Here is a 15,761-nt window from a genome sequence, read left to right on the forward strand (position 1 = left end):
ATCTATAGAGACAAAAAGTAGCTTAGTGGTTGCTTAGGGATGGGGTAAACAGGGTAGGGGACAAAGGGATGGTAGCTGAAGGGTTCAGGCTTCTTTTTGAGGTGATGAAAATATTCTAAAATTTACTGTGGTGATGGTTACACACATCTGCGAATATATTAAAAAAACCCACTGAATTATAAACTTTAAATGGGTGAATTGTATGGTATGGAATCACATCTCAATAAAGCTGCCTAAAAAATGTAGTAGCCAGCTCCAAAAAAAAACATCATAGTGAAGAAAGCAGAATGTAGGGTCAGGGAGCAACATCGCTTTTGTTCATTATTAATCCTTCCTGCCCTTAAAGCCATACCTGCATGTTTGCAAAAAAAAGGACTAAATGAAGTAGACGAGTGGAGTGACAGGAAAAAAGCAGGGTAGGAAACCTGGATTTCACCACATGAAAAGAGCACAATTCTACACTATGCAATGTCACCAAAAATTAGACATAAAAATATCCTCACTTATACCTGGACATACAAACTACTAAAAACTAACTTACCAAATAAATTTCTGAAACATCAAATGAGTCTGTGTTAAGGCATTGTTTGAAGAACTTAACTTGTATTAATTGATTTAACCCACACAACCACCCTAGGTGGTACATATACAGCTGATCTTCATTATTTACAAGTTTCATATTTGTGAATTCACCTACTCACTAAAATTTTTTTGGAATCCCAAATCAGTATTTGCAGCATTCTCATGGTCATTCGCAAACATGAGCAGAGCAGTGAAAAATTTCAGTCTATCAACACACACGTTCCAGTTGAGGTCAAACAAGGTGACACTCTGCCTTATTTCAGCTCTCATACAGAAATGACCAGAGGATAGAGATGGTAGGGAGCAGTGCGGTGTAATGCAAGAAGCTCCAGTTCTTTAGAGTTTAGGAGAGTTTAAGTCATTTTCCCAAGATCAGAAAGCTAACGAATGGAGGACTGTATGAGCCAAGGACACAAAGTGAAGAAATTGATGGTTGAATGAATTAATAGTTAAAAGGCTAAAAAAAGAGATAAAACGAGATCATAAAAAATACTTAAACCAAAAGAAGAAGAAATGGAGAAGGGAAACAAAAAACAGATGAGACAGAAAACAAACAGTAAGATGACAGATTTAAATCTAACCATATCAATAATCACATTCAACGTAAATGTTCTAAATGCCCCAATTACAAGGCAGAGATTGTGAAAACAGTGTGGCAGTTCCTCAAAAAGGTAAACATGGAATTACCATATGATGTAGCAACTCCACTCATAGGTATATACCCAAAGAAATGAAAGCAGGAATCACTCACAGGTATACACCCAAAGCATTGATGTGGCATACAGATACTTGTCCACCAATGATCACAGCAGCATTATTCACAACAGTCAAAAGGTAAAAATAACCCAAGTGTCCAAACAAAATGTGATAAACACATACAATGGGATATTAGTCAACCTTAAAGAGGAATGAAACTCTGATATATGCTAAACATGGATGAAACTAGAAAACATGCTAAGTGAAATAAGCCAGACACAAAATGCCAAATACTATATGATTCCACTCATCTTAGGTACCTAGAATAGGCAAATTCATAAGACAGAAGGTAGGGGAGAAGGGAGAACGGGGAATTATTGTGTAACGGGTATAGAGCTTCTGTTTAGGATGATGAAAAAGTTACAGAAATGAAGAGTCACAATGGTTTCACAATATTGTAAATGTACTTAATGTCACTGAATTCTAAACCTTATAATGGTTAAAATGGCAATTTTTATGTTGCGTATATTTTGCCACAATAAAAAAAAAAGGGCAGAGATCATCAAACTATAAAAAAGCAAGACCCAAGTGTATGTTGTCTACAAAAACAAACACTTTAAATATAAAGACACAAACAGGCTAAAAGTAAAAGGATGGGAATAGACCATGCTAGCACTAGTCAAAACATCTGGCTACATTAATATTGGACAAAGTAGACTTCAGAGCAAAGAATATTCCCAGGGATAAAGAGGACCGCTTTATAATGATAAAGGAGTCCATTCATCAAGAAGACATAACAATCCTAAGCATTTATGTACCTAATAAAAGAGCTTCAAAATGCAAGGAGCAAAAAACAATGGAACTAAAAGAAGAAACAGACAAATCCAAAAAATTATAATGGGAGATTTCCACACCCCTACCAATAATTGACAGAACAAGGAGACAGAAAATCAGTAAATGTTGTTCAAGTCTTTCATATCCTATCAACAAACGTGATAACATTTATAGAACACTCCACCCAATAACAGCAGCACATATATCCTTTTAAAGTCAAAATGAAACATTTACCAAGACCATATCCTGGGACATACAACAAATCAGATAAGCTTTTAAAAGATTCAAATTATGCAAAGCATGTTCTCTGACAGGGGAACTAAATTAGAAATCAATAACAGAAAAAAAGTCTGGAAAATCCCCCAAATAATTGAAAATTAAATAATACTCTTCTAAATAAGCAATGGGCCAAAGAAGAAGTCAAAGAGGATATCAGGAAATATTTGTTACTGAATGAAAATGAAAACACAACATGTCATTATTTGTGGCATAGAGTTGAAACAGTATCTAGAAGGCTGTTTATGGCACTTAACACCTTTATTAGAGAAAATGCGATGTACCAAAGCAATGACCTAAGTTTCCACCTTAAGAAATAAGGACAAGAAACGCAAGCTAAACACAAAGTGAGCGTAAGAAACAAATAAGAGCAGAAGTTGATGAAAAAGAAAACAGAAAAACAACAGAGAAAAAAATCAATGAAACCAAAAGCGAGTTCTTTGAGATCAGTCTAGCCAGACTATTAATGGAACAAAAGAGAAAAGACAAAATTAGTATCAGAAATAAGAGAGGTGACATCACCACATTTGCTATCAATAGTAAAAGGATAATAAGGAATACTATGAACAACTTTTGTCAACACATTTGACTACTCAGATGAAATGGACAAAACCTGTGAAAGTTAAAAATTACAACAGCTCATTCCAAAAGAAACAGACAATCTGAATGGCTCTATATCTACTAAAGAAATTGAATTTGTAGAGAAAAACCTGCCCCCAAAACTTCAGGCCCAGAAAGCTTCACTGGTGAATTCTACCAAATATTTAAGCAAGAAATAACACCAATTCTAGACACACCCTTCCAGAAAACTGGGGAGGGTATATACCACGCAGCTCAATCTGAGGCCAAGGTTACCCAAAAACTAAAACTAGACAAAGACATTTCAAGAACACTACAGACAAACATCCTTTTTGAACATAAATGTAAAAATGTAAACGAAGAAATCTTTAGCAAAATGAATCCAACAGTATATAAAAATAATATACCATGACCAAGTGGGATTTACCCAAGGAATGCAAGGCGAGTTTAACATTTCAAAATCAATGTAATTCATCATATTAAAAAACTAAAAACAGAAACCATGGGATGAATTAAAACTATAAAACATCTCTAAGAAAACACAAGAGAGAATCTTAGTGACCTTGGCTTTGGCAAAGATTGTTAAATACAATACAAAGAGCGGAAATATAAAAAAAAAATATAAAACAGACTTCATTAAAATTAAAAACTTCTGTTCTTTGCACTGGTAAGAAGTAAAAAGGTAAGCCACAGAGTAGGAGAAAATACCTGCAAAAGATATATCAACACGTAAGAAACTCTACAATTCAATAAGACAAACAACCCAACTTAAAAATGAGCAAAAGATCTGAATAGACACCTTGCTCGAGAAGATATACAGCACGCAAATAAGCACCTGAAAAGATGGTCAACACCATCTGTCATCAGGCAAATGAAAATTAAAACGACAACGAGATAACACTAGACTAGAACGGCTAAAACTAAAAAAGACTAACCAGACTAAGTGCTGGAGAGGGAGTGGAGCAACTAGAACCTGCACACATGCTGGCGGCAATGTAAAATCGTACAACCACTTTGGAAAACAGCTTGGCAAGTTTTTAAATAATCACACACCTACCACACAATTCAACCATTTCACTCCTGAGTATTTTCTCTAAAGAAAGGAAAGCACATGTCCACACAAAGACTTGTACACCAATGTTCACAGAAGTTTTTTTTGTTTAATAGCCCAAAACTGGAAACAATCCAAATGTTCCTCCATCAGGTGAAGGAACAAACAAAATGTGATACACGCACAACACAGAATACTACTCAAAAATAACAAGAAATGAACTATTGATATATGGAAGAACATGGGCGAATTTCAAAATAATTATTCTGAATGAAAGTAACTGAGCCAGGTAAAACAAAGAGTACATATTATATAATTCCATGTATATAAAATTGTAGAAAATGAAAACTTATCTACAGAGTCAGAAATAAATCAGTGGTTGACTAACGACAGGCAGCACACAGTTGTAGGGAGGAATAACAAAGGGCCAGAAGGCATGTTTTAGAGGTGACGCTCATTATCTTGATTATGGTGATGGTTTCATGGATGTACACATATCTCAAAATGTATTAAACTGTACACTTTAAATATGTGCAGTTTGTTGTAGGTCAATAATACCTCAATAAAGCTGCAAGAGGAGGAGGAGAGGAGGGGGAGAACAGAGAGACGAAAGAAAAAGAAATCACTCTAGGAGGACCAGGATCCAGAGTTCAGAGAGGGCAGTGAAAAAGGAGGTCAAGAAACAATCAAGGAGCATTCCCTAGAACTGAAGAACACAAGTCCTCAGCCTCAGAGTCAGCCAAGCACCGATCAAAATAAACTGAAATTTTAAAAAAATCTATACCTAAGTACATAATCATGAACACTTACACTACCAAGGATAAAGATCTTGAAAAAGTTCAGAAAGAAAAATAGATCAACTACAAAAGAACGAAAGCAGAACATAGAAATTAAGAGCATGGCCTTCCTGATTTTGACAATGGCTCTGCCATGTATTAGCCAAGTGACCCTGAGTACGTTACTTAACCCCTCTGTGCTTCAGTTTTCTCATCTGTAATAGTAATAATAGTAAGTAGTAGTAGTCATGTGGTTGTTATGAGAATTTAATAAACTAATCTATAAAGTGCCTAGAACAGTGCCTGGTATGTGTTAAATACTACATAAGTATCGGTTAAATAAATAAATCACATTAACATTCAACTTCTCATCAAAGGGCCGGCCCGGTGGTGCAACCAGTTAAGTGCTAGCACTCCGCTGCGGTGGCCCGGGGTTCGCCGGTTTGGATCCCGGGCGGGCACTGACGCACCACTTGGCAAGCCATGCTGTGGCAGCGTCCCATATAAAGTGGAGGAAGATGGGCACGGATGTTAGCCCAGGGCCAGTCTTCCTTAGCAAAAAGGGGAAGATTGGCAGATGTTAGCTCAGGGCCGGTCTTCCTCACAAAAAAAAAAAACTCATCAAAAATACTGGATGACATAAGTCAAAAGAACAGCACTTTCAAAGATTTGAGGGAAACTAATTTGCAAGCTCAAACTTGATGCCTAGCTAATGACCACTCATGTGTACAAGGGTAGAACAGATTCAGAAAACTCACACCCCGCACAGCATTTCTTAAGAATTCAATTGAGAATAAAAACCAAGGAAGGATTTAGGCTAAGAAAGATGATCAGAAAATAGTACCCTCAACTGAAGAAAGGAATTTTTAAAGATTTTATTTATTTATTTTTCCCCCAAAGCCCCAGTACATAGTTGTCTGTCTTAGCTGCACATCCTTCTAGTTGCTGTATGTGGGACGCGGCCTCAGCATGGCTGGAGGAGTGGTGCCTCGGTGCGCACCCGGGATCCGAACCCGGGCCGCTGGCAGCGGAGCGCAAGCACTTAACCGCTAAGCCACGGGGCCGGCCCGAAGAAAGGAATTTTTAAAAATCTCAGGAAGCAGCTTTCCAGCAAGCCTAAAGAACCAGGTGTGACAGCAACAGAAATAAAGACCTCAAGAAGGAGTCTCCAAGAAGAAAGAGGACTTGATAGAATACCTAATAAAACAGCGAGTTTGGATGCGGAACCGTATAAAGAGGAAAACAGAAAGAGAACACCAAGAAAAAGACAAAAGTAGCACAAGAAAAGAAACAGTATCACAGCATAACTTGAATCTGGAAAGTGACAAGAATTTACAATACTATTTGATTTTTCAGCTTTTAAAACAATCCCATATATAGCCAAAGCCCTGACAATTTAATTTGGGATGTCAACAAGGCAAAAGGACAGCTGGCAAGCTTGGGGTGAAGAGTAAGAGCAGCAGAGGTAGAAAAGCTAATACCTAACCTTAGAAAGTGAGAAGTCAAGGGATACTTTAAATAGAAGACGTAATAAAAAAGACACATTACTCAAAGTTATAAAGCTTACCAAGAGAAGAAATAAAGACAGTGATTTACTATTAGGAATGGGGCAGGGGATGCCGCATAAGTGATGAAATCCTTTTCTATCATAGCTAGAATTCAATAGATAGATCCAAAACCAATAAATCAGGCATAATCATGATATCTAGAGACAGAACCAAAACAGTTAAAAATGGTTATCTCTACAGAGTAGAAATGGGATGAGATGCAAGTCAAGTTTGATGGAAGTTTTAAAAACAAAGGAAACCAGCATTCAGTTTAACAGTTTCTCTTTGGGAAAAACACAAGGAATACTGAAACTGCCGTCAAAACAAGGCTTTCGGTTCCTCCTGGATAGGAGCTAAGTAAAAATCAAGATCTCACCAACCTCAGCAAAAGAATGCAGTTCACTGTGACTGACGGGCACTTCCTTCAAAAACGAAGGGGCGAGGGGCATGAAGCGCCGCTGAACCTTCCCAATCCAGAAATTCCAAGCACAAAATCGAACTCGGACGAGATCACGGGAACGATAAAGAGAAAACTCAATCATGGCCAGAAGTCGACATACACATTAACAAACAAACAACAAAGTATTTAAGTGCATCCAGGAATTCTGAAAACTTCAACAAGCCTTCTGTCCAGCAGTGGGGGCACCTAGAGAAGGGGGCCCTTATGAGACTTCTGTCCCGTCCTAGACGTTTCTAAGATGCTGCTTTCACCATAGGATCTAAAACAGCAACAACAGTCCTTTCACACCAGGAGAAAACCTTTCAAGCAGGGGCAGTAAACAACAAAAAGCTCGCCGCGGGGGGTGACTTTACAAGGTTGCAAGAGGCTGGGATCAACACCTGCGCCTCGCTCCCCAGCTAACTCAGCGGAGCAGGCATGCGCAGCCCAACACCTTCGAGCCTGTTCTGAAACCCGAAACGCGCTGCGCCGAGAGGAAACACAGCCGCGGGCGGGGCCTTCCGGGCCGGAAAAAGCGGGCAGGGGAGGAGCAGCCCTCCAGCGAGTTCAGACCCCGCTCGGCCCTCGCCCCGCCGAGGCCGCTCTCCCAGGGCCCCGAAAACGAGTGTCGGCGACCAACCGCGTGTCGGGCCGCGGCCGCCCGCGGGGCCGACAGAGCAGCGCGGGCCCCGGCACGGCACCCCGGGGACAGGCGGCGGGTCCCGAGGGCCGCGGCCCAGACGCGCTGGGGCTCCAGGCTTGCCGCCAGGCACCTCCTCACCTTCTCTTCCACGCAGTTGACAAGGATGGACGGGGACTTGCGGCTGAGCCAGCGAGAGAAAGCCGGGCCTCCCATAGCAGCGGTGCGGCCCCCCACGAACATAACCAGAAGAGACAGGCGGGAGCGGCAGCCGCAGCCGTGGCACCCGGACTTCCTCCCACGTGCGCGCCGTCGACGGGAAGTGATGTCACGGCGCCGCCACCGCAGGGGAAGCCGGGAAGGAGGCTCGGGGCCGGGCTGGTTGTCAGATTCGGGGTTCTACGGCTGACCGGGTGGTGGGGGCTGCGGCTGGCCTCGCTTGCGGCGTTAGCTTTCAGTGGTGCCAGCCCTGAAGCCCGAGGTCGACCTCATGTGAGTCGCGGGGAATCCCGGGCTGCGCTGGCGTCTTGCTTCCCCAGCCCTCGGGTTCCACTGGGGCGGGATCCCCGTGCTCCGCAGGCGCCCGGGGAGGTAGGTCTTCCTTGCCGGTTTGATCACCTCCTTTTTCTCACCCATCTCAATTCAGAGTAGAATCAAAGCATCTAAACACACTCATTATTTCTATGTCCTGGTTTCTCCCGGTTTTGTGCCACAGTACGTACTTGGACTATGAAAAGGAATATTTTTAGGTATTTTACACGAATGATGGCTGGTTTGGTTTGCGTAACTCCCTTTAGTTATAAAATGGGATCTAGCCGGCATTTAGCATCTAATTCAACCTTCCAGCTACATTTATGAATATAAAAGAATTGCTGATATCACTCGCCAGCATTTATTTGAGCACTTACCACGTACTAAAGCTTTGGCTAAGGGATTATCTCATTTAATTGTCACGTGAACCTTCTGAGAGTGTTACATATTATCATCTTCATGTAACAGATGAGAAAGCCGAGCTGTAAAGGGGTTAAGTTACTTGCTTATTCATACTGCTGTGTTTCAGTCCAAGTAAAGATCATTTACTGCTCTGTCCTTACACTAACAGGATGCTTTTATCCTTTATTTTCTGATGGCTTCAAATCCTTTTTTTAAGCATATACAAAGAGATCTGGAAGAAGAGAGATTTATGTCCATTTGTTCAAGCCTGGAAGTGTTTCTCCATGGAATCCCCTCTTGGCTTGACAAATCACGCTCAGTCCTCAAGGCTCACCTCAAGAGGCCTTTATGAAAGTATTTCTCCGTGCTACCTGGTGTGCAAATATTTACTGCCCCTTCCTCTGTGGTCTGATGCCACTTTAAACTTCTTTAAACTGTTTAAACTGCTGGTGTGGAAATTAAGAGAAATGGTTAGCCCATGTTTTACTTAAGGACAGCCAGAACTATTCCGGAGTATTGTGTCTATTGTGAAGTCCCTCATTTCTTCTGGAAACAGGCCCTCCTCATCAAGTATTTGGTTCCCCTAGGAGGTGCTGTGTTCTTGTAAGACCACACACAAGGTAGGTGATTGAACAGCTGGGCAAATTGGGCCATTGAGAGTCCTTGCCCAGCATTTTTGAACTGAGAACCATAGGAAGGCAAGGCAGTCCCTCCCAGATAGCTGAAAGCTGAAAGAGAATGGGACTTGCTGCCAGTCCGCAATGAGAGAAGCAGATTTAAGTCCCTGGTTCCAGTGGTTTTTGAGTACAGCTAAATCCCTCTTCCTGCAGTTTGGTTGGTAAACCTATTCTTTAATTCTATGAGCCAGTAAATTCTCCTTTTGTCCCACGCTAGTTTGGGACAAAACAATGGAGGCCAGAAGGCAGTGGGATAGCACATATAAAGTGCTGAAGGAAAAAACTGTTAACTAAGAATTCTATATTCAGGAAAGGTACTGTTCAAAAATGAAGAAAAAACAAAGACTTTGCCAGATAAACAAAAATTGAGAGAATTCATTGCTAGTAGACCTGATTTACAAGAAATACTAAAGAAAGTTCTTCAGGCTGAAAACAAGTGACCCCAGTAAAGGTAATTATACATATTTTTTATCCTTTCTATTCTTAACTGATTTAAAAACCAATTGTATAAAATAACATCACACAACGTATCATGGCTTCAAACGCACAATTTAATATAAGTGTAATCTATTTCCTAGTAACAGCCCAAAAGGAGGTGGATGGAAGCAAAGTTGCAATGAGCTAAGGAAATGACTGCAGATGGTAAAATGATAATTATAACAATGCAATGTTGAGTTTGTAACATTAACAGATATAATACATATAACAACAATACCAAAAAAAAAGGGAAAATGGGAATCAAGCTACATAGCAGTACAGGTTATGCATATTACCCAAATTCAGCTAGTACAAATCTAAAGCTGATGAGACGTGTATAGTAAACCCCAGAGCAATTGCTTAAAAAAATTCAAAAAAAAAAAAAAACTAAAAAAAAGATCACTAATGAAATTAAAATGCTACATTAGAAAATACATATAGAAAACAAAAACTAAAATGGCAGATGTAAATCCAACTCTATCAGTAACATTAAATGTGAATAGATTGAACAATCCAAAGGGAAAGATTGGTAGATTGGATTTAAAAAAAACATGATCCAACTATATGTTGTCTACAGGAGACACACGAGAGTCACAGAGACAAAAACACTGAAAGTAAATGGATGAGGAAGAATATCATGCAAACAGCAACCACAAGAAAGCTGGAGTGGCTGCACTAACATCAGACAAAATAGACTTTAAAACAAGAATACTAGAAATAGTGACATTTTATAATGATGAAATGGTCAATAGTTCAAGAAATAACAATTAAAAACATATATGCATCTATTAACGGAGCATTGAAATACATGAAACTTTTAATAGAAATGAAAACAGACAATTCAACAATAGTTGGAGACTTCAATACCCCACTTTCAATAATGTATAGAACAATTAGACAGAAGATCAACACGGAAATAGACGACTTGAACAACACTACAAACCAACCAGATCTAACAGACTTCTACAGAGCACTCCATCCAACAACAGAAGATACATTCTCAAGTACATAGGGAACATTCTCCAGAACAGATCAAATGTTGGGCTATAGAACAAACCCCAATAAATTTAAAAGCATAAAAATAATACAAAGTATGTTCTCCAACCATAATAAAATAAAATTAGAAATCAATAGTAGGAATAAATTTGGCAAATTCATCAATATGTGGGAATTAACACATTCATGAATAACCAATGAGTCGAAGAAGAAATCTAAAGGGAAATCAGAAAACGCTGGTTCTTTGAAGAGATCAACACAATTGACAAACCTCTGTCCAGTCTGACCAAGAAAAAGAGAGAAGATTCAAATTACTTGAATCAAAAACAAAAGAGAGAAAACAACACTAAGATATCACCTCACGCCCGTTAGAATGGCTATAATCACCAAGCCAAAAAACAACCAACACTGGAGAGGATGTGGAGAAACAGGAACCCTCGTACACAGCTGGTGGGAATGCAAACTGGTGCAGCCTCTATGTAAAACGGTATGGAGATTCCTCAAAGAATTAAAAATAGAGATGCCCTATGATCCAGCTATCCCACTACTGGGAATCTATCCAACAAACCTGAAATCAACAGTCCAAAGGGCCTTATGCACCCCTATGTTCATTGCAGCATTATTCACCATAGCCAAGAAGTGGAAGCAACCTAAGTGTCCCTCGACTGATGACTGGATCAAGAAAAGGTGGTATATATATACAATGGAATACTACTCAGCCATAAAAAAAGACAAAATCATCCCATTTGCAACAACATGGATGGGCCTGGAGGGTATTATGTTAAATGAAGGAAGCCAGAAAGAGAAAGACAAACACTGTATGATCTCACTCATATGTGGAATATAAACCAACACATGGACAGAGAAAACTGTATTGTGGTTACCAGGGGCAATGGGGGTGGGGGGTGGGGGGTGGGCACAAGGGGTGAAGGGAGACATATATATGGTGATGGACAAACAAAAACGTACAACCCAAAATTTCACAATGTTAAAAACTATTAAAACATCAATAAAATAAAAAGATAAAACTGGAGGAAAAAAAAAAAAAAGGACAAGATTACCAACCTTACAGAAACAAAAAGGATTATAAACAAATACTATGAATAATAGTACACAAATTAGATAACTTAGATGAAATACACAAATTACTAGAAAAACACAAACTACAAAAATGACTCAAGATAATCTGAATAAACCTATAATAAGTGAAGAGATTGAATCAGTAATCCACAAACTATGCACAAAGAAAAGCCCAGGCCTAAATGGTTTCACCGCTGAAATCTACCAAACACTCAAGGAAGAATTAACACCAATTCTTACAAAAAAAAAAAAAAAAAAAAAGAAGAGGAAGAAACACTTTCCAACACATTTTATGGGGCTAATATTACCCCGATACCAAAATCAGACAAAGATGTCACAAGAAAGCAAAACTACAGGGGCCAGCCTGGTGGCGTAGAGATTAAGTTTGCACGCTCCACTGTGGCGGCCCAGGGTTCACAGGTTTGGATCCCGGGTATGGACTGATGTACTGCTTGTCAAGCCATGCTATGGCGGTGTCCCATATGAAAAAAAATAAATAGAGGAAGATGGGCACGGATGTTACCCCAGGGCCAATCTTCCTCTGCAAGAAGAGGAAGATTGGCAGCGGATGTTAGCTCAGGGCTTATCTTCCTCACCAAAAAAAAAAAAAAAGAAAGAAAACAAAACTACAGACTAATATCTCTTACGAACATGGATGTAAAAGTCCTCAACAAAATACTAGCAAACTGAATCTAGCAATATATAAAAAGAATTATACACCATGACCAAGTGGGATTTATCCTAGGGATGCAAAGTTGGTTAAACATCCAAAAATAATTAATGTAATACATCATACAAATAGAATGAAAAACAAAAAATCACAAGACCATCTCAGCAGATGTAGGAAAAAGCATTTGACAAAATCTAACACGCTTTCATGGTTTAAAAAAAAACTCAATAAACTAGGAACAGAAGGGCAGTTCCTCAATATAAAGGGCATCTACAAAAAATCTCCAGTTAACATCATACTTAATGGTGACATACTGAATGGTTTCCCTTTAAGATTAGGAACAAGACAAAGATTTCCACTCTTGCCATTTCTATTCTAAATTGTAGCGGAGGTTCTAACCAGGGCAATTAGGCAAGAAAAAGAAATAAAAGGCATCTATATCGGAAAGGAGGAGGTAAAACTATCTCTATTTGCATGAAGTGATCCTGTATATAGAAAATCCTAAGGAATCTACCAAAAAACTATTAGAAGTAATAAATGAGTTCAGCAAGGTTGCAGGATACAAGATCAATATACAAAACCCAATTGAATTTCTATACATTTGCATTGAAAAACCCAAAAGTAAAATTAAGAAAACAATTCCATTCACAATAGTATCCAAAACCAGGAATAAATTAACCAAAGAAATGCAAAACTTATACTCTGAAGTTGATTCTAAATTCATACGGAATTCTAAGGCAACAAGCTAGAACTAACAAAACAATTCTGAAAAAGAAGAATAAATAGTGTAAGACTCATACTTCCTAATTTCAAAAGTTACTACAAAGCAACAGTTGTCAAGACAGTGTGGTACTAGTACAAGGACAAACATACAGATCAATGGAACAGAACTGAAAGACCAGAAATAAACCTATACACCTATAGTCAACTGATTTTTCACAAGGGTGCCAATGGTGCTGTGACAATTGAATAGCTATATGCAAAAGAATGAAGTTAGACCCTAACCTTATCCCATAAGCAAAAGTTTACTCAAAATGGATCATACACTTAAATTTAAGAGCTAAAACTATAAAACACTTAGAAGAACACACAGGCATAAATCTTCATGACCTTGTATTTGGCAATGGACTCTTAGATCTGACACCAAAAGCAGAAGCAACTAAATAAATGAATAAATAAGTTAAACTTCATCATCAAAATTAAGGAACATGAGAAATGTAAAGTTCCTGCTTTAAAATTTCATCAGGGGCAAGCAACTAATTCAAATGGAATGCAGTCATCTAAAGGACATCTTTTTAATGAGAAATGCTATTACTAAAGGAGACTTGGGCTGTTTTAAATGATATTTAGCCCAAAGCAACAAGGGAGGTATTTCAGCAGGTGACTGCTTCCACTCCCATCTATAAATTCTTCCCCAGTGACTCAGTGCCCTTGCCTGATCAGTATTTTATGTTGATGACAAATCTCGCACACAACTCACTTATCATTGCTTGAAAAACTTACAAGAAGTGCTACTGTTTAACAAAACTGAAAAAATACATTTTGTCCTTTAGGGAAAATAAGGAAGAAAGTATCAGGAAAGGAAAGAATAATTTAGCCCAAATACTTGGTAAGAAACAGAAATACAAAAACAAATAACCAGAAATTGCTAGTATATGTATCAGCCATCTCAGAAAGAAGAAACAGGCCACTTTATTTCCTTTAAGGCCTGACATTTTTCTCTCTGCCCTTTTCCTACACCCTCCATTGTGTGGTCTCTAAGCAGCCCTACTGCGAGCAGCTGTAGACGCTAATTCGTGGTTCACTGAGGTGTCAATTGAGTCTTAAACCAAGGAAACAACAGCTGCAAAACAATACTTGGCTCTGGTGCAAATATTTTCAAAGGTAGACTAAAGTTTCAACTGTTATTTTAGATAAACAAAACCCCAAACCATAACCTTCCATCAAGTCACAAAACAAAAGAACACGCGGCCGGAGTTTAATTCATTGCGTAGCGACATTTCTCATCTTGTTGCCACTATTTAGACAGGCTTTCAGGACTTTACCTTGACAAACGACTTCCTTCACTAGATGAAAAACTAGCTTCCGAAGCGATTTTGTTAGTTGTCTTTGTCTTGAATGTACCGCTGCCAATATTCAAACCTGTGAGAAGCACAAACATGGAGAGGGAGTGTCAGCCACCACGCAGCAACGAGTGAAGAAGAGGGCTCACAATAACTTTGGTGAAACAAATGTCAACAGGGGAAGATGCTGCTCAAGCCACAGAAGGCAGGGAGCTTCTGAGGCAAGGAACATGTTGATAGAACTCTGAAAGGAAGTGGAGCGTTTTCCGGTGATACTTAGAAGCCACAAAAAATAAAAAATAAAATCATTCGAAGAGCTCTATTCCAAATGACCACGATGCACATGTGAGCACACGGGTCTCTACTACAGCACCATGCACTGGATAATTCACCTTGTTATAACACATGGGCAGCAAGGGATCATCAAAATAATGGGTGCTGGGAACCAGGTCTCAGAAATAACTGACACCGCTGGATGACAGTTACCCACCCCACCCACCCTTAAGCCCTCTGCCAAATCCTCTGTTTTTCCATCTCCCAGGAGAGACTGAATCTCCATTGAAAACCATCAAGGCCACTCTTTAACCAGCCTGAAAAAGTTGATGGGGAAGATGCACAATCCACCTCTTTCCTGGAGCCAGGGGAACCAGACTGTTCCCATGATGCTATCAGCGTGCAGGGCAATCCTTGACCTCTGCCCCCTGGGTGACTTCAGCCTTGGATGTTTCTGCTTCAATTCTGATTCTTAACTGGCAGTCACCTGAGATCATGGATAGAGAGTGCATGGGTGTCTCTGCAAAAGGCATTTGCTGAGTTTCTATCCTGTAACCTGCTTGCCTGCATGTAACCTCTGCAGCCAAGCCATTCTCTTAACAATGTGTCCGTGCTCAGCCTGAAGAGGGTTTCCATGTGCTTACCAGCATAAGGCCTTTTCAGACATGGAAAGGAAGGCGCAAGGTTGCAGTGGCTTTCCTTAGTGACAGGTCCAGAGGCAGAGACCTAACACATCTGATGCAGAAAGTAACTGAAACATGCACTGCTTCTTCAATAGTCAGATTTGGGGTGGCTCCTGAGTTCAGGGTGCCCATCCTCACCACTACCTGTAACAGCAGTAGCGGGGTACGCTAACCACGGGGTACGTGGCTTCCATTTCCCTCCACCCTGCCAGCCTGCCTCCTGCTTCTCTTTGGAGCTCAGAGAAGTCCCCAGGATCAGAGTGAGAGCGAGAGAGTGAGAGTGAGAGTGAAAAGTATTGTGTGAGCACACGTAAACTAAACGCCAGAGGCCGTATCTGACCTGAGAAACGGCTGACACCACCAGAAGGACTTCTATGATCCCAACGCAGGAAAATGTGGAATCTTGCAAAGCACATAGTGTAAATTTGAGTGTGGAGTGAGGGAACTGAATCTAGGGGTGCTTGATTATACAACCTATAAAGTATCACT

This window comes from Diceros bicornis, unplaced genomic scaffold (assembly GCF_020826845.1).
Source record: "Diceros bicornis minor isolate mBicDic1 unplaced genomic scaffold, mDicBic1.mat.cur scaffold_55_ctg1, whole genome shotgun sequence".
Taxonomy (NCBI): domain Eukaryota; kingdom Metazoa; phylum Chordata; class Mammalia; order Perissodactyla; family Rhinocerotidae; genus Diceros; species Diceros bicornis.